The sequence below is a fragment of the Haliotis rubra genome, unplaced genomic scaffold, assembly GCF_003918875.1.
Source record: "Haliotis rubra isolate DU_JTF1 unplaced genomic scaffold, ASM391887v1 Scf619, whole genome shotgun sequence".
NCBI lineage: Eukaryota > Metazoa > Mollusca > Gastropoda > Lepetellida > Haliotidae > Haliotis > Haliotis rubra.
Window position 1 is genome coordinate 166,691 of NW_025767323.1, and position 25,444 is coordinate 192,134.

At 42.0% G+C, this 25,444-nt stretch overlaps 1 protein-coding gene across 1 annotated transcript in view; it reads right to left on the reverse strand.

The window, feature by feature from the left end:
* Window positions 1-25,444, reverse strand: part of LOC124256118 — a 294,746-nt gene that overhangs the window by 150,947 nt on the left and 118,355 nt on the right.

The window sequence follows — 25,444 nt, forward strand, 5'->3', positions numbered from 1 at the left end:
ATAAAGCATTGTACTCCCTTATTGCCTTGACCTGTTCAAGCTCCACACAGTGTCCGGGATGGACTCGCCATCAGTCGGGAAAGGTGTGAAAACATCCGTTGATTATTGAAGATCCACGATAACTTCCATTGCCTCATACTCGACAAAGAAATCGGTTCGAGATTGAAGATTGCTCAATGCTGGGTTAATATTGAATAACATGAGACAGCTATTACGGGAGCGTAAAGTCGGATTTCCCTAAATCTCATTAGTTAATGGATGCTTTGGAAAATGGACTGTATTACGAAGAAACATCTGCCCCATCCATTGTTACAGCCTCACAGTACAGTAATAATGAGTGAGTGAGTGAGTTTAGTTTTACCCCACACTCGGCAATATTCCAGTTATATGACAGCAGTCTGATAATATTCGAGCCTGGACCAGACAATCCAGAGATCAACAGTATGAGCATCATTGTACGCAATTGGGATACGATGACATGTGTCAACCAAGTCAGCGAATCTGACCACCCGATCCCGTTAGTCGCCTCTTACGACAAGCAAGGGTTACTGAAGACAAATTCTAATCCGGATCTTCACGGGTTACAGTAATAATGAAAGGGATACGTTATCAAACATAAACACCGTTTCTAGATAATACGAAACTTATTCATAAGCTATATCGGAGTTTAATTGGATCAATTTGACTTGACAAGGAAAGGTATTTAACTTGTGCTTTAGTCAACATATATAACCACAACGCAAGAAATGCCAAAAGTCATAATAACTGAAACAAAAATAGAAAGTTTCACACGAAAATCTAAATTCTGATTAATTTTAATATTAATATACACCTGTTTCTGAAAATATGAGTCCCAAGAAGGGTCTTGCCACGCCAAAATGGTTAAGGCAAAGGACTCTTAAACACTTCAGGAAAGGAGCAGTCTTAACCGTTCCTTGAACAATTATACACACATGACAGCATGGCGGCTCAAATCTTGACCTTTATCAGTATTAATTAGAGCTTTGACTTCAGTGAAATGAAGAAGTCTGCTGTCGTCATCTGTCAACACAGTAATATCGGGTGTTGTGATGCAACTTTATCCCCCAATAAACTGTCCACTGTCACGAGAAGCGGGCCCGGAGCAAACCATTCGCCATATCTCATTTGGTATCCGAGCAAGTATGTCCATCACAGACTCTTTGAAGATGGGGCAGGTTCCTTCTCCGACTGCATTCCAAACAATTTCTGAAGCAGCTTCTGATCTGATTAAGTGGTTCTTTAGTTCAGTCCCAGCCCATCAATATCACAGTGACAGCTTCATTACCTCAACCCGACAAACATTGGTACCGAGAAACTAAGTGAGTAGTACAGGAGACTTCAAATGTAAATACCACAAGCAGATGGTCTTTTGAGAGAGTGCTCCTCATTGGTGGATCTGGGGTGTCGTTGGCCATAAGGTGTGTAGGGGCATATCTGGGTAGGGGTGAGTGAATCAGTGAATATTGTTTTACGCCGCTTTTAGCAATAGTCCAGGAAGATGTCGGCGGAAGACACCATTACTGGTTTCACACAGTGTAATCATGTGGGGAATCGAACCCGGGTCTTCGGCGTGTTGAAGGAACGCTTTAACCACTAGGCTACCCCACTGTGGGTGTGGGTTGGGTTGGTGGAGATACGACGAACGAAGAGAAATACCTTACATCTTTAATTCTAAAATTATTGGCACCTTCGTTGTAATCCTGGCTTACTTGAATAACCCTTCCCCTGTTAAGTTTTATTATTTTATCCTACATCCGGGATGTACAGGGGATGGTTTGTTTAAGTGAAGAAGTGTAACAGGCCAAAGATATTTCCGCAAGGCTTTAGGTGGCGTATGTCATTCAGAGCAGGAAGCTATTTTGTATTCTAATTTACAAACCAGATGTAAATGGCATCATTTTTCTAAATTTAGTTCAATTTATACTTTACATTTCACAAACACAGTGTGATAGTGACTTTAGGATGAGTTCCCCTTTTCTAATCTATCGCATTCAGCCTCACGCACTTTCATGACCTTGTCCAGGAGTGTTTAGATTAGCCTGTGATAGCACGCGATTTTATTTACAATTTACCTTCACATCATATAATGCCCCAGTTGGTGTATGCGGGGCATTGAGTGCCAAGTGGTTCAAGTCAACGTGAAGGGGGGCAGTGGGGTGGCCTAGTGGTTAAAGCGTCCGCTCGTCGCGCCGAAGGCACGGTTTCGATTCCCCACATGGGTACATTGTGTGAAGCTCATTTCTGGTGTCCCGCGCCGTGATATTGCTGGAATATTGCTCAATGCAGCGTAAAGCCATACTCACCACTCACTCAACGTGAAGAGTAGCGATATCTGCGTCCGCGTCTGCTAGTTGAGTTCATTTCCACCGTTCTCACGACTAACATCCTATCGTTTATATATTTTTATGAATTAACGACCGCCTCAGTGGTGAAGAGGATTGAGCGTATGCCAGGAACTTTTAAGATCGGTGGTTCGATTTCCAGGCCGCGTCATAAGAAAATATGTTTTAGATTGTTACCCTGACTGGTGTTCGGTATAAAGGACTGAGCGAGTGAGTTTAGTTTTACGCCGCACTATTCCGGCAATATCACGACAGGGGACACCAGAAATGGGCATCACACATGAAAGAACTGATCAGCTTGAATCAGTATTATGTATCTGAGTGGTATTTCCATGTTAAACTGTGGAATGGTATTTCAGTTGGCTAACACTACAAAAAAGGCGTTATTCCGGATTCTATGAGGGGTGCTTTTAATTAGTTTCTTGGTCGTTACGTAACTAGCGACTCGTCACAACTTCGGCTATCAGATAGCTTCAATTATCGAACGTCCAGTAAATTACACTGCCATTAGAATCTAAAGTATAATTAGATAATCACACCAATGACCGCCGAGCCTCTTAATGTCATTAGACAGGAGAGGGCTATTCTGTGTACAGTAAGCGCGAGTTTAAATACATTGCTTATAAATAAACAATGACCACTGGCAACAGCAGTTCCTTTTTCCGACACAAGCGTCGGTCTGTTGTGTTGAAATGAACTCAAGTCACGGACCTTGCCTTACACGCACGAAGTAGACCCGTTCTCGGACACTGATCAGAGCGTCATCTGGATCAAAAGGGTCAGTATGCGTAATGAAGTTAATTTTATGACTGTGATATTGAGATCTTCAACAATTTTCACTGATATTTATTTTTATAGCGCAGTTGTGAGGAATCGCGGCTAATTAGAAAACAGGTGTGGGAATCTAGGAGAATACCATCTTCAGTAAAGGTGTGGGTAATCTAAGAGTATAGCATCTACGGTACAGAAGTTGAGGATCTAGGAGTATATCTACAGTACAGGCGTGTGGAGTCTTGGAGTATATCCACAGTAGACCTGTAGCTAAACCTGGTCATGACATGTGCTCTGATCTTGCACGAACCCCTAGACCCGATATCTCACCCAGTTGTCTTATCCTGCACCAAACTCCTAGACCAGACATCTCATCCCGCGGTCTTATCCTGCAAAGAGCACCTAGACCAGACATCTCACCCAGTGGTCTTATCCTGCACCGAGCCACTAGACCCGACATCTCACTTCGTGGTCTTATCCTGCAAAGAGCACCTAGACCAGACATATCACCCCGTGGTCTTATCCTGCACCGAGCCATTAGACCAGACATCTCAGTTAGTGGTCTTATCCTTCAAAGAGCACCTAGACCCGACATCTCACCCAGTGGTCTTATCCTGTACCAAGCAACTAGACCAGACATCTCACCCAGTGGTCGTATCCTGCACCGAGCACCAAGACCCGACATGTCACCCAGTGGTCTTATCCTGCACCGAGCACCTAGACCAGACATCTCACTTCGTGGTCTTATCCTGCAAAGAGCACCTAGACCAGACATCTCACCCCGCGGTCTTATCCTGCACCGAGCCATTAGACCAGACATCTCAGTTAGTGGTCTTATCCTTCAAAGAGCACCTAGACCCGACATCTCACCCAGTGGTCTTATCCTGCACCGAGCGACTAGACCCGACATCTCACCCAGTGGTCTGATAATGTACCTAGCCCCTAGACCCGATATCTCACCCAGTGGTCTTATCCTGCACCGAGCCACTAGACCCGACATCTCATCCCGCGGTCTTATCCTACACCAAACTCCTACACCCGACATCTCATCCCTCGGTCTTATCCTGGACCGAGCCACTAGACCCGACATCTCACTTCGTGGTCTGATAATGTACCGAGCCCCTTGACCAGATCTAGACATCTCGCTTCGTGGTTTGATAATGTACCGAGCCAGTAGACCCGACATCTCACTTCGTGGTCTGATAATGTACCGAGCCCCTTGACCAGATCTAGACATCTCACTTCGTGGTTTGATAATGTACCGAGCCCCTTGACCAGATCTAGACATCTCGCTGCGTGGTCTAATAATGTACCGAGCCCCTAGACCTGGTATCTCACCCCGCGGTCTTATCCTGCACTAAGCCACTATACTATGATCGACATGTCCGTGCATAGTTTGATCCTCCACCGAACCCCTTGACTAAACGTCTCATTTCGCTTACTTATCCTGCACACAACCTGTTGACCTGACATCTCACCCTGTGTCTTATCATGCACCGAGCCGCTAGGCCCGACATTTCATCCCTCGGCGGTATTGATTTGTCAGTAACTTTTTTAATCAACAGGTTATTTCCATGTTGTGAGCATAGTTAATCTAATCTGACCTTACTTTGATAAGACTTTGATTAAAGACTGCAACACTGGAACAGCCATATTACAATATACCACCAGTTCTTGTGTTGACCGCTGCCCAATAATCCTAGTGCTCCTAGTTCATTTCATTGGCTGCAACAAGAGCCATCGTCGCACGCCTCTGTGTACGTACATATTCCTGCATTGAGGGCGTAGATGAGTCTATATATTTCTATACATTAACTACCCAGCCCCTCCCTGAGGAGTAAATGCTATGGCTCTTGTCACTTCACGCGGTCATTGACCGCTGGGGTGTTGGCAGTAACGATCTCATCTCTATCGATCCTAGGATATTTATTGATATAATCGAACCGTTCTGGTTAAACAACACGGATATTTATTGATATAATCGAACCGTTCTGGTTAAACAAGTTAAATAAAACACGTCCCTATAATTCCTGTACTAAGGGGCGGCACGAGCGGCCCTGTCGTCTATGGCGCGCAATTTGGTATACACAGTTACGTCCCTTTGGTACACCAGAGACCTATGATTGTGGTTTCGAATCTATGATCGTCCAGATTATGTTTATAGGAGCTCGTAAAACCCACATTATTTCGGTCTCTCCTCAACGCCAAACTGTCATGTCGTAATGTAATTGAATACTGTTCCTATTGTCATAAAAAAACCCATCAAACACGACTCCATTGTATATTTTCAGCAACCATCGTTTCCAGACTTTTTACTGAAAATACTATGTCGATAAATCTTACATGAAAAATACACTAACTACACACCAATGCTTGTGCAACCACTGCTAATATTATCATTGAAAAATATCGTTGTTGACAAAACAGCTCTTGTCAATAGTCTAGGCACTAAAAGACCATTGCTACAATGAAATGTAACTCGACCCAGTGACAACAGTATTCATAACGGACTTTACTGTAAATCCAATAATGAGAGAATCTGGTAACAGTGTTATCGTAACTCCCTAACGGTTTCTAACCCATCAGCAAGCGTATACCTTATCCCGTTATAATCGATCGGATAGGACATCACCAGTGGCCTGATACACGACCTCGTCTGTGACAAACAGTATGTCGGAGCATTGGGAAATAAATATACAAAGTGTCAATACACCGTGTTGTGTTTGATATCGACAGATCTAGTTTCTAGTCAAATGACACTATTGACATCAACACGAAAATTACTTCAACACCCGAAATCTCGATAACCATTATAAGCTGCATGACACGTATTACGTCACCATAGTGACACGCAGATAACAGTAGATTGATTCTTTACCAAGGCTTATCCTCCACATGTAGTTACTGGCGGTGTAAATCATGGCGTTGTTATTCTCTATAACACCAGTCTCACCAGCAGCCTCTTTCACCCATCATCACACATTTTCACGCCCCATGTCACATGTGATGCTTGAAATTTTATAAATACACATGTCATTTCAGTTTTCCTCGTGACACATTAAACACATTTGGCTAAGCGCATGTCTATTTATAGCATTCGTTAACGATTTTCGATGTTAGTTCAGCTAGTTCAAGTCAAAGATTTTGTTCCAATTTCATCAACAAAAGTACCCCCTGTCTGCCTGTAATTACTCATTTACTCAGAAACCCTTCACCGAATCCTGTATCTAATTATTATTATTATCACGTTTTTACAGATTCAAATAAAAGACAGCAGAGAGAGGCCGGTGGTCGTGGCACAGTCAGGATGGTAAGGCACATCATCAGCTCAGGTACCATTGCCCCTTCTACGTAGCCTTGACAGCGAACGGGACTTCTCCTGGGTAGTGCTGCCTTGTCAAACCCAACAAGAACTTTCCGGAGAATACGGAGACTCGCCAACACTGCAGCCTTCTGTATTACCTACAGCGTCAGAAGGACTGTGCTCCCGGTGGAGACCCCGTGCACTCTCCTGATCTGCGCTAAGATATCAGGAGGTACCAAACCAAGGGCACCGAGGACAATGGGGAGCCTGACGACAGAGTACTTGGGATGCAAGCGAGACAATTCAAAAGCGAGGTCCACATATTTGCCATGTTTTTCCTGACTCTTGCCAGTCAGATGACTGTAAAAGGAACCATACTATAATAATGGCTTGGTGATGTTATGTTTCGTACTAGCCGAACAGACTAGCCGTAATTCAGACAGCATTTCAACCAATATGATTTTAAATGGTAACAACTAGAATATGTACAAGCTGCACTCTAAAGAATTCACACAAAGATACAAACCAGATATTGACACAAAATGGGTGAGTGAAAATAACTTAGTTCGTTTAGCTGCGGTGCTTCATCTACCAGTACTGCCGTTTACCAGTACACCTACCAGTAATGATTCAAACAAGTACATGGCCTACCAGTACTGTTGTATACCAGTAATCCCCTACCAGTACTGTTGTATACCAGTAATCCCCTACCAGCATTGATGTATACCAGTAATCTCCTACCAGTACTGTTGTATTCAAGTAATCCCATGCCAGCACTGTTGTATACCAGTAATCCCCTACCAGTACTGCTGTATACAAGTAATCCCCTGCTAGCACTGTTGTATACCAGTAATCCCCTACCAGTACTGTTGTTTACCAGTAATCCCCTACCAGTACTGCTGTATACCAGTAATCCCCTACCAGTACTGATGTATACCAGTAATCCCCTACCAGTACTGCTGTATACAAGTAATCCCCTACCACTACTGCTGTATACCAGTAATCCCCTACCAGTACTGTTGTATACCAGTAATCCCCTACCAGTACTGATGTATACCAGTAATCCCCTACCAGTACTGCTGTATACAAGTAATCCCCTACCAGTACTGCTGTATACAAGTAATCCCCTGCCAGCACTGTTGTATACCAGTAATCCCCTACCAGTACTGCTGTATACCAGTAATCCCCTGCCAGTACTGTTGTATACCAGTAATCCCCTACCAGTACTGTTGTATACCAGTAATCCCATACCAGTACTGCTGTATACCAGTAATCCCCTGCCAGCACTGCTGTATACTAGTAATCCCCTGCCAGCACTGTTGTATACCAGTAATCCCCTACCAGTACTGTTGTATACCAGTAATCCCCTACCAGTACTGTTGTATACCAGTAATCCCCTACCAGTACTGCTGTATACCAGTAATCCCCTACCAGTACTGCTGTATACCAGTAATCCCCTACCAGTACTGTTGTATACCAGTAATCCCTACCAGTACTGTTGTATACCAGTAATCCCCTACCAGTACTGTTGTATACCAGTAATCCCCTACCAGTACTGCTGTATACCAGTAATCCCCTACCAGTACTGCTGTATACCAGTAATCCCCTACCAGTACTGTTGTATACCAGTAATCCCCTACCAGTACTGTTGTATTCCAGTAATCACCTACCAGTACTGCTGTATACCAGTAATCCCCTACCAGTACTGTTGTATACCAGTAATCCCCTACCAGTACTGTTGTATACCAGTAATCCCACCAGTACTGTTGTATACCAGTTATCCCCTACCAGTACTGTTGTATACCAGTAATCCCCTACCAGTACTGTTGTATACCAGTAATCCCCTACCAGTACTGCTGTATACCAGTAATCCCCTACCAGTACTGCTGTATACAAGTAATCCAATGCCAGCACTGTTGTATACCAGTAATCCCCTACCAGTACTGTTGTATTCCAGTAATCACCTACCAGTACTGCTGTATACCAGTAATCCCCTACCAGTACTGTTGTATACCAGTAATCCCCTACCAGTACTGTTGTATACCAGTAATCCAATGCCAGCACTGTTGTATACCAGTAATCCCCTACCAGTACTGTTGTATTCCAGTAATCACCTACCAGTACTGTTGTCCAGTAATCACCTACCAGTACCAGTAATCCCCTACCAGCACTGTTGTATACCAGTAATCCTACCAGTACCAAGTGCCAGCACTGTTGTATACCAGTAATCCCCTACCAGTACTGTTGTATACCAGTAATCACCTACCAGTACTGTTGTATACCAGTAATCCCCTACCAGTACTGTTGTATACCAGTAAAGTACTGTTGTATACCAGTAATACAGTACTGTTGTATACCAGTAATCCCCTACCAGTACTGTTGTATACCAGTAATCCCCTACCAGTACTGTTGTATACCAGTAATCCCCTACCAGTACTGCTGTTGTATACAAGTAATCCCCTAGCCAGTACTGCTGTATACAAGTAATCCCCTACCAGTACTGCTGTATACCAGTAATCCCCTACCAGTACTGCTGTATACCAGTAATCCCCTAGCTAGCACTGTTGTATACCAGTAATTCCGTACCAGTACTGTTATGTACCAGTAATCCCCTACCACTACTGTTGTATACCAGTAATCCCCTACCAATACTGCTGTATACGAGTACATCTACTAGTACTGCTGTATACGAGTACATCTACCAGTACTGATGTATACCAGTGACCCTCTTCCAGTACTGCTGTATACGAGCATATCACCTACCATCACTGTGTCTACTGGTATTTCTGATACTATTACCATGATTACAAGTATATCAACTACCATCACCGCCTATATTTGTATATCACCCAACATCACCGTTTATATTAGTAATCATTTGCCATCACTGCGTCTTCCTGTTCCGTCACAGTATTTAGTATATATTACTATATTACCTTGCATCACTGTTCACAAGTATAACACTAATTATCACAGTGTTTCCATGTATGTTACTCACATTCCATGTATATCACTCACAATCACATTGTATATCACATTTTCTACTAGTATATCACCAACCATCACATTGCTGAATAGACGATATTACCTGCCATCACTATCTACAAGTGCATCGTCAACTGTCACAGTGTTTACATGTATCCATTACAATCAGCTATATCGGGGAAAATGTCATATGTCATATACGTCCAGCTGCACAACCACAACTGATAATACCACTGGCATTCAAGATAAATTTAATCAAATAAAGAAATCTACCTGTCAATTAGACTCTGATCTGTAATCTGAATGTACAACACCCTGATTATCTGGCGAGCGCATCAATGTATCAACTAAGATAATATATTTAGGTGAAGCTGTCATAATAGAAACCACTAGTGTGTGATATTCCTGACAACCAAGCTTTGTGGCTAAATGTCCGGCATGTCCAGACACGGACCTGCTGGATCTGCTGTCGAGCTGTGTCGCCGTGATAGCCTGATGGAAACCCATTCTTGCTAAATGGAGCTATCTGGGGTGTCTTCATAAATCTGCGCCAACAGTTATTCTTTCCTCTAATATTTGAATAACATGGAATTTTATGTTAATTCACAAACTGATGATAGGGAAGATAGTGATCAAAGGTAACTGGAACTACGTGTGAATGGTAAACAAAGAGTTTATTTTGGCCCACAGATGGTGCCAAAGTTTTCTGGCTTTTCTCATTAGTGAGTGAGTCGGATGGGTTTTACGTCTTTTTGCAAGTAATATCACTAAGTGGGAGCCTAATGTGTAAAGAAAGACAAAATTGCAAAAGGTTCCAGACGTTCACCACTTTGGTGAGACCCGGGACTATGGGTTTCGTGCTGACAAACCTTATCCGGGGAACACACGAGCACAGGTTCCTGGCGTGCCCAAGGTACGCAACTCTGCAGAACAAACTGCAGCAATCTAGGTGACAGGGCAATCCTTAAAGACACGAAGTCTGGGTTCGATCCCCATGATATATTGGCTACAATGTTGGTTGAATACTGCTTGACATCTTACACTCTATTCCAAACAACGATTCCTTTCATACAAAATACTTCATATCTATCCCCAATTTTATAACAGAAATATTTAACATAAATCTGATGGTTCCTGTTCCGGTGTTTATCAGTTTGGCTCAGGTCTCCAGGAACATGTTCAGGGGTGAGGGATACTTCCAAATGCTTTAGTGGGTGGGATGGGGTTTATGCTTTATCACAGTGTGTCTACTGGATGTGGGAGGAAAGCATTAAGTGATACAGCTCTCACACTATTATAACATTTTAACGGTATGGTGCAGACAAACCATTGACTATTTTGCAAGACCTAGTTAATATACAACGTCAAAGCTAGAGAATAACAAGTCTTGATAATCCGACCCATGATTGCATTGGGTGTAATGGGCGAAATGACAGTAAACATAATAAGTGATGATACCAGGTGTTTGCAGCTCTATAAAGACTGGAACATCCAAGGTTTGACAGGGTAAGAGCGAGTACCAATAGGCTCACAAACCCTGCAATAATCACCCTGGTATACAAAGGGTACCCACCTTGCTGTGTCCTCTGCCTGTGGAAGAACCTGGGGCTGCCTCTGGGACTCACTCGGGTCGAGGTCGTGCCCTCCTCGGGAATGGTGTGTGATGAGAAGGTTTTAGTCTCCGACAACATCCTGTTGAGCGTTGCCCCGGTTTCCGGGATAAGGAACGTGGTCGCTGTTACTGTGTTGGACAACAAGTGATCCAGAGAAGATCCACTCTCGGACATAGATCTCATAGACTTACACTTAGCTCCAGGTTGAAGAAAATCACAGACGGATCCCTTTAAGTTGGGTTGTGAATACAGGGAGATATGCTTGGTTCCTGGGTCCGACAGGATGATGGCCGGCTTGAGCTTTGGTTCAGGGGGTGAGGGGAGAGGATCGCACACCCGGGATATATAGGGGCGACAGCAGTTTTCTGCCGGCGCCCCTCCATCCCCAATAAGGCGGACTTCCGTCGTGCCGGTTATAGGGTTAAAGGTGACTCTGGTATCAGTTGTGAGGTTTCTTGCTCTGGAGGAGATGCCGTGGATGCTGGCAGACTTCACACCTGGCAGTGACCCCCGGGCAGACCCTTTCCTGTCATCTCTCTCCCTACGACGATCCGAGGCATCTGTTCGCATGTCGCTAAGGAGAGAGACTTGATCAGCTTCCTCAGACATAATTACACAGATATATATCCATAATGGTTAACATGGTTACTTCCACAGATTGAGATTACACTCAGCCATAATGTAGACTGAAATAGCATCGTTGATGAAGAGAATAACAAGCATCAGCAGTAACTACACTACACCACATTGTCACGGAACATCTTGCTGGAGCTCCCGTCGACTCCCTCACGTGGTACCAGGCATAATTGAATCTAAGGACAAGCAAATTGAAATAAATAGGTGCTCCTTTGCCTTCCAACCAAATAGCAAGATTGTGAAGTATTCTTCCATTATAGCGAATCCATGAAGTCAGACTTAAATCCGATCATTTTTATCAAAACATCCCACATTTCGGAATACTGTACAAGCGACGGCGTAGTTACAATCCATCCAGAGAGAACCTGCATCGGCTTATCCTGTGCTGCACGGATATCACGAAATGACAATAATCGGGTTGTGATTCATTACTACCGGCTCAAGGTAACACAAGCCAATAGCTGAATAAGCAAGAAAATACCATCTGGTAACATTTCTAGTGAAACATCACGAGGAAAGCACACGCGTGAGTTGCTCCAATTATAATCATCACAACTGTATCCCATGGGTTTCTCGGAGTTTTGCTTTAGGTTCCAAGGGTCAATAGCAACAAAACTGAAGGGAGCTGCTTCAAGACCCACGCTAAAAGACACATTGACAACAGCACCAGCAGAGTCGTCGCTGCGACGAGAGCCGTGGTATTCCGATCGACATGTGTTGCTGTTTGGTCGATCTGCCGGAACGGAGGCTGCTTCAAAAGACTATAAACCCTGGGATCAACTACACGGGAGCGTGTACATGGGATGCGGACTCACCCATGGTACTATGGCGCCGTGTTAATTATTCAGCCTGGCCCGACTCACTGCTGGACGAACATCGGCGAGTACATATGGTACAGGCTGATTACCGTCGTTAGATAGACCTGATATAACACATGTGGACGAATCAATTAGCCAGGTAGATCCTCTTCTCACCACCTGCCAGACTCGCTGCTTAGTGGTCGAGTGACTAGTGGCACCACGCTCAGCGCCAGAATGAAAGCGCTCCGCTCACGATGAACCAAATGCTAGTGTATGCACACGTATGAAGAAGCTGTTGTACCACGTCCTTGTATATCTGGATGGAATCCTGTTACGATTATGTCGTGCTCAAGAAGGTATCACTACAACACATTTTCGCTTTTCATGATTATAGCATACATCATTGTTTTGTTGTCACCGTTACATCATCGACATGCTCATTGTCCAGTATGGTGATGTTATTGTGCAGTACTGATATCATCATAACCGTGTTGCATTGAGCATCGTGTTCAGCGCTAATGTAGATTTAATCAACACATATAGAGATGTATTTCCACACGTCGCCGTTCTGCTTTCACTGCACATTCTTTGGTTTTGTCCACAACAGATCAATTGTAATTCGTTAACGCTGGAACCTAATCAATAACAGCGAATAAACGTTTTGCAGGTTGAAACGGACAACCACGAGATCAACATCGACCTTGGCAAGTTTGCGACCACCGTGTACATCACGTCAGTGACTCATGCCTTTTGTTAGTCGTAGGGAAGTGGAATCAAGTCTCAGTCTCGCAATCTCTGGGTCGTTGTATGTCACGACATATAATAGGCGGCGAGTTTGGGATTACGCTTACGGCGAAATTAATCCTACCAGAGATTGTCATTCAGTTCATACAACCCTTGATATGAGATCAAGACACTGGCGCTGGTGAGTAGGTCTGCTGTGATCGTATCTCTCTCCATATAGTAATGATCTTCACAGAAACTGGGTACAATACACAGTTAATATCCCCTGTAATCGATGCGGATCATACATGGCCATCCATTGAAAAAAAGTTTGAAATATACGTCACTGGATTTTTATTGGGAAACGCACAGCACTGTCGTGACAAACTTGCGTCAGTGCTCAATCATTGAGCTGTGATTTGGTTGAAGGCGTGATAATATGAAATCACAGAAACCAATACAATGTTATATTTAGATAAAGAACAACGGGGCAAATGAGATGGACCTTTCCTCGGCGGAATCAGGCGGGTAAACACATCCAGTTTCACGTCCCATTATCGTCTTTTCAGAGACACAACAGAGAAGGTCTTTTGCTAAATGGTTGAATAATCACTCGGGTGGATAAAAAGAATAATGTATGATTATCACACCACTTCATATCTGTTTCACAAAGGTTAAAAATATTTGATGTTTATCGATAGTTGTTTTGAAGATGGATTACTTCCAGAGCCGTGTCTAACAATACCCTATATTCGGCACTGTACAGAAACACTCACTGTTCTGGGGAGAATCAAGGAACATCACAGTCTGGAGTCTCACACCGGTTATAGATGTAGTCCATCCAGATTGATGTTATTGGCTGGTCGATAGCTACTTGGTCTCCCTCATATCACATTCCAATATTTTAGACACGAGAACGCGGAGGGATCAGAACCTATAAAAGTTGCTGCATTCAACAGAAAGAATTCCAAATGCTGTGACAGATATATACAGTTGTATATGCCTCTCGTGATGAACTAACTCTGTCTTTCAGATAGAAGCACAGCTTCAACGATGCCAATACATAGAGCCACACCACTGACAGTGAAGGTTTCTAATACGCAGATATTGCTTCGCTTGTTACGGCACATAAAACCATCGCGTAATACAGACCTGCTCAGATGGACGCGCACTCATATATGAAATAATGTCTATCTACGATTCCAGAGACAAACTCCGTTACGAAAGACAGCTATTGCGCTGTTTCTCTCGTCTGTCAGACGGGCCAGGAAAATTCAGCAAGCATGCTCTAGTGTATATCGAATTCTGTGTACATCAGCTTTCACGCAAGCGGTTTTGAACGTGGGGGTAAGACAGACACAAGTGTCCTGACACTGCCGACTGGCGTCATGGCCGTCCTTCCCAACGCTTGGCAGTACAAGATATTGATCTTCACAATGCATAGTTAGAAGGACAGGGGAAAGCGTTCATTCATCACACAATGCACCTGTGAGCGGAGGAATAGAACGAAAAAGTCAATAGACTGCAATTAGCTTAGGTTTAGCTTCTTATTGTCTTGAACCTCCTCGCAAGTATGAGTACTTTTGTTTGACGGATCGGTAAGTGGGGGCATTAGGCCAGTGCTGTAATCCTAGTAATAGACTTTGTGTTGTGGAAATAGGATGAGGATTGACCTTGGATCGAGAATTAATATTAGTCAATAATATGATCAATAATATTAGTCAATAATATATAACTATATGCGATTAATTCATAAACGATTGATACATATTAAACCACATGCGATTTATATTGGATAGAGAACTGTGAATTCGTTAGACATACCTGCCCATGCAAACTGGTGCATTTCCCACTGATGCTACGCTAGATGTGTCTTTTTTCGTTTAGTGAGTGAGTGAGTGAGTGAGTGAGTGAGTGAGTGAGTGAGTGAGTGAGTGAGTGAGTGAGTGAGTGAGTGAGTGAGTGAGTGAGTGAGTGAGTGAGTGATAATGTGTTTAGCATTTTCACGATGGGGGACATATACTATCTGCCGATACTGAGGATGCGGGAAGGGAGAGTACTTAAATCACTAGCGACGTTAAATTGCAATAGCACCTTTCGATTTAATAAAATTTACGTGTCAGCGCTCACACAAAATGGACAATTTAAGCAACCTTAAACAGCAGTCTCTGGTCCTTTGGGACATTGTTGTCACTTCTTAAAAGAACGTGGGTTATTGTAGTCGCTCATACAGTAAGGTTAAGGACGTTTTTGCCATTTCGTTGTACTTTACAAACGTGTGGGGCTTGAGGCAATTAGTATTGCCTCGTACAAGACGCGTGGTTTATTTAGGTCTGGATTGTACTTTTCAAATCAACACCAAGGAGGTTTTGTGGCTTTGTAGGAATGAATCCAAGCAATGTAATAAGGACCCTTTCCCAACTATTTCTTAATCTCTTCTACTGATATTTGACTTATGCAAGTTCTTGATAACGGTGTTACATTCATAATAGGTTGTATATCCATAGAATTCTCTGTCGTTCATTACATCAACTTCTAAATGACACTTAAAGAAGTTAAGTGTGACTTCATCACGTAATTTATCATACAGTACCATCGGGTATTAACCGTGTTGCAGTTATGGCAGGTACACAATCGCACACCAAAGTACTGATTTCATTCTGTTATCATGAAGACAGTGAGGTATCGAGACTGATACATGCAACATGTACACACTTCGTCTCCATGACGTTCACACCTGCCTGCCAACGTACATCCATCAACGGGTAACAATGTCATTTAGCATCAAACAGTGCAACTACAGCTTTTGTCGCATATACCGTGTACTCAGGCCTTAGTGCCATGGTTAGGTCCCATACTGCCTACAGTTCCCTAACTGCCTACATCCCAAACTGCCAACAAAAATATTGTAAGCAGCGTGGGAAATGATTTTTTGCCCTGTAGAATAATGGAACAGCCCAATTATCAATCAAGAAGAGGTGTGTCGTTTGGAGTAAGGTAGTAATAGTTATTTGCTTTATTTAATGTCGCACGCACAACTAAGGTATTTCGGCAACGGGGTTGTACACTTATTAAGAAATGAGGGGAACAAAAAATAGAAATTTTGAAAGAGTGGTGTTACTACCAAAAAAACCTCAACAACTGAGTATTAAGTGAAATTTGAATCGGATGCCGAATTCAAAAGGTATAAAAAAAAATGAAATAGGTAAAGAGTATTAGAGATTTTGAATTTAATATAGATGTGGTGTAGTAAATGGTTATTGTTATTGTAGTTTTTAACCAACCCATGTTTAAAAACATATTTATTAAGTGAACAATGATAAATATATATAAGGGAATACACCAGTGCCATCGTACATTTAGTTTGACATTACGTTCAGAGATCACGCATAGTTAACTCTGAAAAACGTGATTCATCCTTGACATTTCAAAAACTTCTCCTATGTATTGTATGGTTTGGCGCTTACATCGGTGCGGCTGACAAAAAGGTTTTGAACCGAGACAGGAGTATGGCATTAGTCCTAGGGGAAGACAAGTGGAATATACTGAGTATAAGGAGAGGTGATGGGTAAATGTCAGTGAATATAGGTGAATGGCTCTCATTAATATACTGAAGACATGTAGCAATATTGAAGACGGCCGGTAGTTTAAAGGTAGAAGACAGATGGGTGTAACTGAGTATAAGGGTAGAAGACAGGTGGATGTCACATAGAACTAAGTATAAAGGTAGAATACAGCTGGTAGTATAAGGGTAGAAGACAGGTGGATGTCACATAGAACTAAGTATAAAGGTAGAATACAGCTGGTAGTATAAGGGTAGAAGACAGGTGGATGTCACATAGAACTAGGTATGAAGGTAGAATACAGCTGGTAGTATAAGGGTAGAAGACAGGTGGATGTCACATAGAACTCAAGTATAAAGGTAGAATACAGCTGGTAGTATTGGGGTAGAAGACAGGTGGATGTCATGGACTAAGTATAAAGGTAGAATACAGCTGGTAGTATAAGGGTAGAAGACAGGTGGATGTCACATAGAACTAAGTATAAAGGTAGAATACAGCTGGTAGTATAAGGGTAGAAGACAGGTGGGTGTCACTGAGTATTTGGGTAGAAGACAGATGGATGTCACATAGTATTAGGGTAGAAGGCAGATGTATGCCACTTAGTATTTGGGTAGAAGGCAGATGGATGTCACATAGCATTTGGGTAGAAGACAGATGGATGTCACATAGTATTAGGGTAGAAGGCAGATGTATGCCACATAGTATTTGGGTAGAAGGCAGATGGATGTCACATAGTATTTGGGTAGAAGACAGATGGATGTCACATAGTATTAGGGTAGAAGGCAGATGTATGCCACTTAGTATTTGGGTAGAAGGCAGATGTATGACACATAGCATTGGGGTAGAAGGCAGATCGATGTCACATAGTATTAGGATAGAAGGCAGATGTATGCCACATAGTATTAGGGTAGAAGGCATATGGATGTCACTGTGTATTTGGGTAGAAGACAGATGTATGATACATAGCATTGGGGTAGAAGGCAGATCGATGTCACATAGTATTAGGGTAGAAGGCAGATGTATGTCACATAGTATTTGGGTAGAAGGCAGATGTATGCCACATAGTATGGCAAGGTAGAAGGCAGATGTATGCCACATAGTATGGCATAGGGTAGAAGGCATATGGGTGTCACATGTCACTGTGTATTTGGACAGAAGACAGGTGGGTGTCACATATGATACATAGCATTGGGGTAGAAGGCAGATGGGTGTCACATAGTATTAGGGACAGAAGGCAGACAGGTGGGTGTCACATGGCATAAGGACAGAAGGACAGACAGGTGGGTGTCAAATGGCATAAGGACAGAAGACAGGTGGGTGTCACATGGCATAAGGGCAGAAGCAGGTGGGTGTCACATGGCATAAGGACAGAAGACAGATTGGCTGTGGTGTGTATATGCATACCATGTAGATGTGTTGTGGATGCATTCTGTCTGACTGTTTCATGTATCTATCCTGAATGTATTCTGCTATATATATTAACAGAACGTTTACGGGATATGTCAAACGATTCAAATACGTTCAATACAGCCTTATTTTAACACATTATTCGCCGAAATAAAACATTTTTTACCTCTTTTCTTCTCTATAACCAAACCAGAATTACAATTAGAACATGACAGCAGATAATTGACATTGTTTCGAAGATACTGTATAAATCATACTTAAAACAAAATCCACTCACTTTCGGCGAAATAATTTTCTAAGAAATCGCAGTAGAATATTTTAACCCCAAAGGGATTATCAAGTACGATCGTAGGCCATAAAAATAACTAGTTTTGTAATGGGTTTCTAACCTGGAAGATACGACTTAACAAGACACCTTTTGCACAAGCTTCTGTTATGCATATTGCATGCAAGCTACGATCGCTGTCTCTTAATAATAGGCTTTGGAGTACAGATTTGAAATTAAGGAGGAATAAGACTGAAGATTTCCAACCGGGTTCTTACCGCGTGTGATCAATGGACTTCGTGAAAGGATGGAATTAATGAATTACGTACAGGTCACTCATGCTGACATTAGGTGTAAATCACCTGTCTGAACGAATCGGAGACAGGGTCGATATAAGACAGGCTGGTATAGGGTGACGCTGTCAGGAGACTGTATATTTTAGTCAAGCACGCTGAATTAAATCCTTTTTCAAGGTCCTTAGTTTCTGGTGCTTCAGGAAAGCCGCCATGACTGCAATGATCTGTTTAGTATCAAACAGCACGGTTATTGGCAACAAGCGTCCAGGAGCAACTGCTTTGATGTTTAAAATGAACGACGCCGCCAACTTTACCATTAGTCTGTTAACATATGTAAATTTTATTATATCATATATCATTATATTTATATTCTGTATAATTTAATGTGTAAATAGTCTCTCATAATCCTTTTAAGGATGGCTCATCTTATGTTTTTATTTTATATTGTTTTAATTTCTGTAAATGAGGTGAGACTTATAATAAACAATCTGTCTGTCTGCAAATGAACTGGCGGGTAGGTTGATTAGGCAAGGACGCCATAGGTGAGGACAACGTGACATGGACAAGTGAGAGAGTATTGTTTTACACCGTCAACAGCTCCATTTCAGCAATACAATCGCGCTGCATGCCGGCATCGCACACCGCAAGCGTGTGGCATACTAAAACCCGTGTCCTCGGAGGACGAGCTCTTTAACAACCAGAACTACACGGCAAATTTACATATGGGGAGGTTTAACAAATATATGCATCATTATATGTTTTGCCAACACCGTTTCCATTCTCGTTGGTACCACCAACGGACATGTACCATTCTGTCTTAATTAACACTGGAATCTCACAAGCTGATTAAACTTAAATATTGTCTACAGTGGCAGGAAAACCAACTCACTCACGCAATGACATACTGGCCGGAAACTAGATATTCACGACTCCGAAATGTGCAGACATTAATAAAGCAAACGTGACAGTTTGAGTAGGTCCATGAGAGCTGGGAGTTGAGGGGTAGGGATGGGGGGCCCAAACGGCTACAAACATGACCACCATATGGTACAGGTGATGCTGCTTGTCTGGCATGGCGACAAGGGAAGGCAAATGGCTGCTGATAGTAGTCTGTTTGATAATCAATTGTCAAATCCGTGCCCCGAGACAACAAGAACCTTCCAGCTGAAATATATATGAATGTACGAAAACAAGCATAAGAAGATAAACGTGAACACCAATTGAGAACCCGAATTGGCTGCTCTAGTCGCACAGAATATCTAGTCGCACAGTGTCAAAGGTTCTCCTACATTCAGCAGGGATGACTCAAGAACTATTTTAGTTCGCGGATGACGCAAATTGGCGACAGTTCGAATAAAGAACAGGAAAGCGGAGTAATTCCACTCGGTCAAATGTCTCTCCCGTTTCGCCTCGGGCTACGGAGGATGTCTTCCTCAAAATACTTGCCATTGGTCACGTGATATTGGTTACACTGTTTTTACCGTGATTGGAATTTAAACACAGTTCACCTTTTTTCTGTTGTGAACAAATATAATTGCTCATTCTACGGGTTAATACATCTTCACTTCTAAGATGATTCAGCGAGGGAGACATAAGAAGCACGCTTTAACACTGGAGGAATTGATTAGTTTAATATTTCAATCCAGAACTGCCTCCGTTCGCTGAAACATCAATCAAGACGACACGAACAGATGCATTACGTTCCAAACATGAATAAAACTACCCAAATACATAAATCTGATTTTCATTCAAATAATAAATAAAGATGCATAAATAAAGGAAACGGAAGATTTACATCCTGATGTCTTTCTTCCTTCATCAGTTCATGATACTTCTTGGAGATAAATACAATAATCCCTTCAAGGATAATTTGGATACAACATGCCGTTTGATAGATTCTTCTGTTCCTCGAACACATTAGGAGTAGCCCATTTCTTGTGTCCCCACCGTGATATTGCTGGAATATTGCTAAAAGCGGCGTAAAACCACTCATTAGGAGTATGCATATGTAACTGACCGCTATATCAAAATAATATCTACAGTAGCTTGAATCATTATTAAAGGAACAAGAATATATATTTAACAAGACTTGAATATCCATGAGTCTAACAACTCCTATCTGAAATGATCTAACAGTATTAGGAAGACCAAGATGAACATCAATTCCTCCTGTGTCAGCGTGATTCGGATAAACAGTAGTTATAATACTGTTGCGTTGTGTGATAGTAAACATCCTGTATGAGGAATAAACATTGCTAAAGACTGTTTATTCGCTTAAGAGGATATTTACCATTCAAATGCAAAAAGCATAATAGCCTCTTCATAATATAATGACATTATAAAATTCTATTATCGAAAAACATTTTCTCACAAATCTTATCTGAAAATTGCAAGTTTTCCTGCAATATGCGCATTTATATATATATTACTCTGGAAGGACAGTGATTAGTCAGTCGGTCAGTGACAAGACACAATATAGTTCGGAAACTAAAACCTGTCTTTAGACAGTGGCGTATCTACAGTAGCCCACAACTTATTTTCGCGGCAGTCAATCTGTCCTTCCTGACCTTTGCCTAAGGGAAGCTACTCCAACCGAGTCAGGTTAAATAGCCTGTCCTGTCGTAACCTTACAAAGCCAGAGTCAAGTGTACACACAATGATAAAAAGAACAAAGGTAATAGTTTTGACATATTTCGGCAAAATCCAACTGTCGAAAAGGCCAAAAGCCGTGGAGGTATACAAACAGATATGAAAAATAATCCCGCAAGTCTGATGTTCTCAGCAAATTGTTTCGCAGTTTTTACGTTGCTCAAACTTGTGAAATGCCTCAGCCTCAACTTATCACACCCTGCCATTCAGTATCTCAGACTATTAATTAGATGATGATAACAGTTATTCGAGCTGTTTCTCCAACGTTGGGGCAATGCTATGTTTGTAAACACTGAAAATGGTACCTACCTGACCTTTCTCATCTGCATCTATATTCGGATATGACTCCAACGATTATCATTTTATCCGCCGCAATATAAATTCACCCAGAAGCCTGACCGTTAACCTTACATATGTATGTTTGGGTCGTACGTATATAATAGCGTTAAACCAACTCACTCACTCATCCATTCTTCGTGATATACCACCTTTAACTGCCAACAAGAACTAGATCTTTCACTCAAATGTAATAATACTTTATGCCGGAACTATTTTCAGTCTCCTTCACCAGTGTTTTTTGAGACGAAAACATGTCAGATGGGTAAAACACAAACAGTAAATAGACCGTTTTCATGTCAAATATTGTTTATGTCAACCTCGAAACTTGAAAAAAATGACATTTATCAGTTTTGTCAGGTCGATCAGATAAACATGATTTTTACAGGAATGGCCGCAACGTGTCGAGCTCAGTTGTAATTAATGCGTGTATACAGTATGCACCGTATCTACGGTGGATGTGATCAACGGCGTGGATAAACATAACAACTGAGAATGATTGTGAAACCTTGTACTGTGAACAGAAAATCAGAAGAAAACACATTGTCAATCTGGATATTGATCTGATGTCCACATACACCAGACATGAAGCAGATCAAGACGGAGCTGTGCAATGATTAGCCGCAATCGTTCATGTATGATTAATCAAAACAACGCTGGATATCATTGTGGTAATCAAAGTTTAAGCACAGAATATACTACTCAAATGAAGTTAGGAACACACGACACTGCAGTTAATCTGTTATGATCACGGCCAATTAAATGAAGTGAGATGCCCTTGTCACCTTGCTGTGAACGCTTCTCAATGTCTTATCACACCCTTTGTTTTTTACTGACATATGATTAAAATTTAAAGCCTAGTCCAGTGGTTAAAGCGTTCGTTCGTCATAGTTCAGTTCGATTCCTTAAAGGCGTATACAATCACACTTTTAATCACAATAATCATCGACCATGCAGCCAATAGGTCACTTCGCTTGGTTGACACCCATTTCTGTATCGCATTTCCATTACCATTTCCATCAGTACAGAGTCATCAAAATTCACTTTGTTATTGACATTATGTCTAACTGTCTGACATCATTGGATTTGTTTTCTGAGAAAGATGGAAAATGCCGTGTTTTCGCCATGAGCCTTGACATACTTCATCAAAAATAACAATGAGAGCAATACAATTCTGCCATGAAGAACCTCCACGTTATTAAACCACACCCTCCCCTAATAATTGATAACTACATACGACTGTGGGGCAAGCTGCACTAGTGAAATCTACTTGCAGACATGTCTTTCTTGTCCAACAACAACAACAACAACAACAACAACAACAACAACAACAACAACAACAACAACAACAATAATAATAAACTGAAACATAAGTAATTCTCCGGACAATTAAAAGGTAACGATGGCTCCGATTCTATACGATATAGTAACAGGATCAGGAATATGTGCCTCGGATCGGATTATCGATCCATGCCTTCAGCCTTGAACGGAAAAGTTGTTTTGGAGGAAATATGTCTGTGCATGGCATGTGCCTTTGAAATAGGTGAAGGTGCTACCTTTCACAAGACTGCCCCTTGAGACTCCAATGATGTAGCGTTTATCTAACTAGGCAATGTTCTGAAAGGTTCTGTGCTTATTTATAGGTTTAGGCGTGTGTTGCGTTCTACTCGCTTGGTCTGATGTTAAATCGGGTCATCAGTGAACAGCGGGGTGTTTGTACAATTCAATTATACAATTCAAAGGCCAGAGATCCATATAGAGATTGGATGCATTAGGCATACTACCCAGTTTCATCTCTATATCGTATTATCTGTTCCACAGTTCTATGTATAGACCAACCAACCAGCACAAACATCCTATGCTGTAGTCGATTAATAACGCCGCAATTGCGAGTGAGAGTGCACCTGCAGTATATAAATGATTGTTGAAAAGTCTTTTGTATTAATGCCATTACTGACAGTTGGAGAACCCCTAGGGAGGAAGAGATACAATTTATCGGGGTTTCAACTTGCAGTATCTGTAGGCTTTTAGACTGGATGTTTTGACAATATTACATTTGATGGGTCTCTGAAGGAGGGTTGTGCCGAGGTAGGCCGAGGCTTGGTTTCAGGGGAACACATGCTATTCAGGATCTAGAATATATGGGCTGCTCTGCTCAAATGCATCTGCATGTACAGTGAGCCCTACCAAATTATCATAATCCTTTAACCTCCCTCTTAATCCTAGATGGGCCATCGAGTAGAATGATCGGAGACACTGAGTCATTGTTTTTCGAACATACACTGAGAAAACACTCAATGTGATTCACATCAGAGGTTAATATTTATTTAGAGTGGAGGAAAATGGAACGATTTGTCGCATTATTTACGTCGGATAATAATCAGTGAGTGTGTGAGTGAATTAGCTTTTTCGCCACTTTTAGCAATAGTCCAGCAACATCTACCCATGATGGAATCGAACCCAGATCTTCCGCGAACGGAAATTGGAAATTTCTTGGAAACATCATCTTTCCAAAATTTGAAATGTCTTGGAAACATCATCTTTCCTAGACATTTCCAAGCTTGTAAATGTGGACTTTTATCCAGTGTTTGTACAAGATGTACATATTAAACTGTCGCGAAGGAAGCCAGACTTATTATAAGAGTGATGAACAATATGGCTTTTCTCTTTGACATTCAACTGACACGCCGTACTGTAATGGATGGTCTGGAAACAGCATAATAGTAAAGCAAAACGTGACGCGTCGAAAACTATATACATTATATATACATGTGGACATATGGATGCCAGATAGGAAACTTGTTGAATGTGAGGTAGAAAACAGGTTGGATAGCAGGCTAGAAACCGGTTGGATGTGAGGTAGAAAATGTATTTAATGCCAGAAAGGAAACTAGTTGGATGCCAGGTAGGAAACCGTTTGGAGGTATGGCAGGACACTTGTTGGATGTGAGGTAGAAACAGGTTGGATGTGAGGCAGGACACTTGTTGGTGTACACACGTACTAGGGGGTCAGCAATTTGTACATAAAAATATGTTTAAAATTATGCTTAGAAATTATGGGAAGGGGAGGGGGGTCATTGATTTTGTACATGACATGCAAGGGGGGTCACTTATTTTATACATACATTTTAGGGGGGATCATTCACATTGTACATGCTTCTCCATAAAAATCATCCATCCCCCCCACACCCCTAGCCATAAATTATGAACGGTCCCTATATATAATCCCAGATGTACCCTATATAGATTTCCTGGATTATGACCAGTACTAACAAGGCCACACGGATGGAACCAGGAAGCCGGTAGTGACAGTAAGTTCCGCTTGTATATCGTAACCACTAGTATGTGATACAACGAAAACTAGGTTCACAGTTGTCCTTGTCAAACAAAACAGCTACATCCGGTATCAATGTCCAGAGGTTACGGCTGCGACTGTTCTGATTGGTTGTTCACAAATGCGATCACTGTGATGGTGTGATGAAAAGAAAGATCGTATCGGTGTGAAAATGACATCAATACCAGACAGCCAATTGTTGGTTTGATATCTGGACGAACTGATGTTGACATTGTAACAACTAAGAATATTAGTGACGGTGTTAGGCCATTTGTCACAACTATGTCTGTGTATATAGTGAGTGTGTTGATCCCATCAATCGCAGTTGTGAGGTCGCTAACCCGGATATACACCAATAAGTTCATGGCAATGCTTAAATATCAGACTCCAGCACTGGGC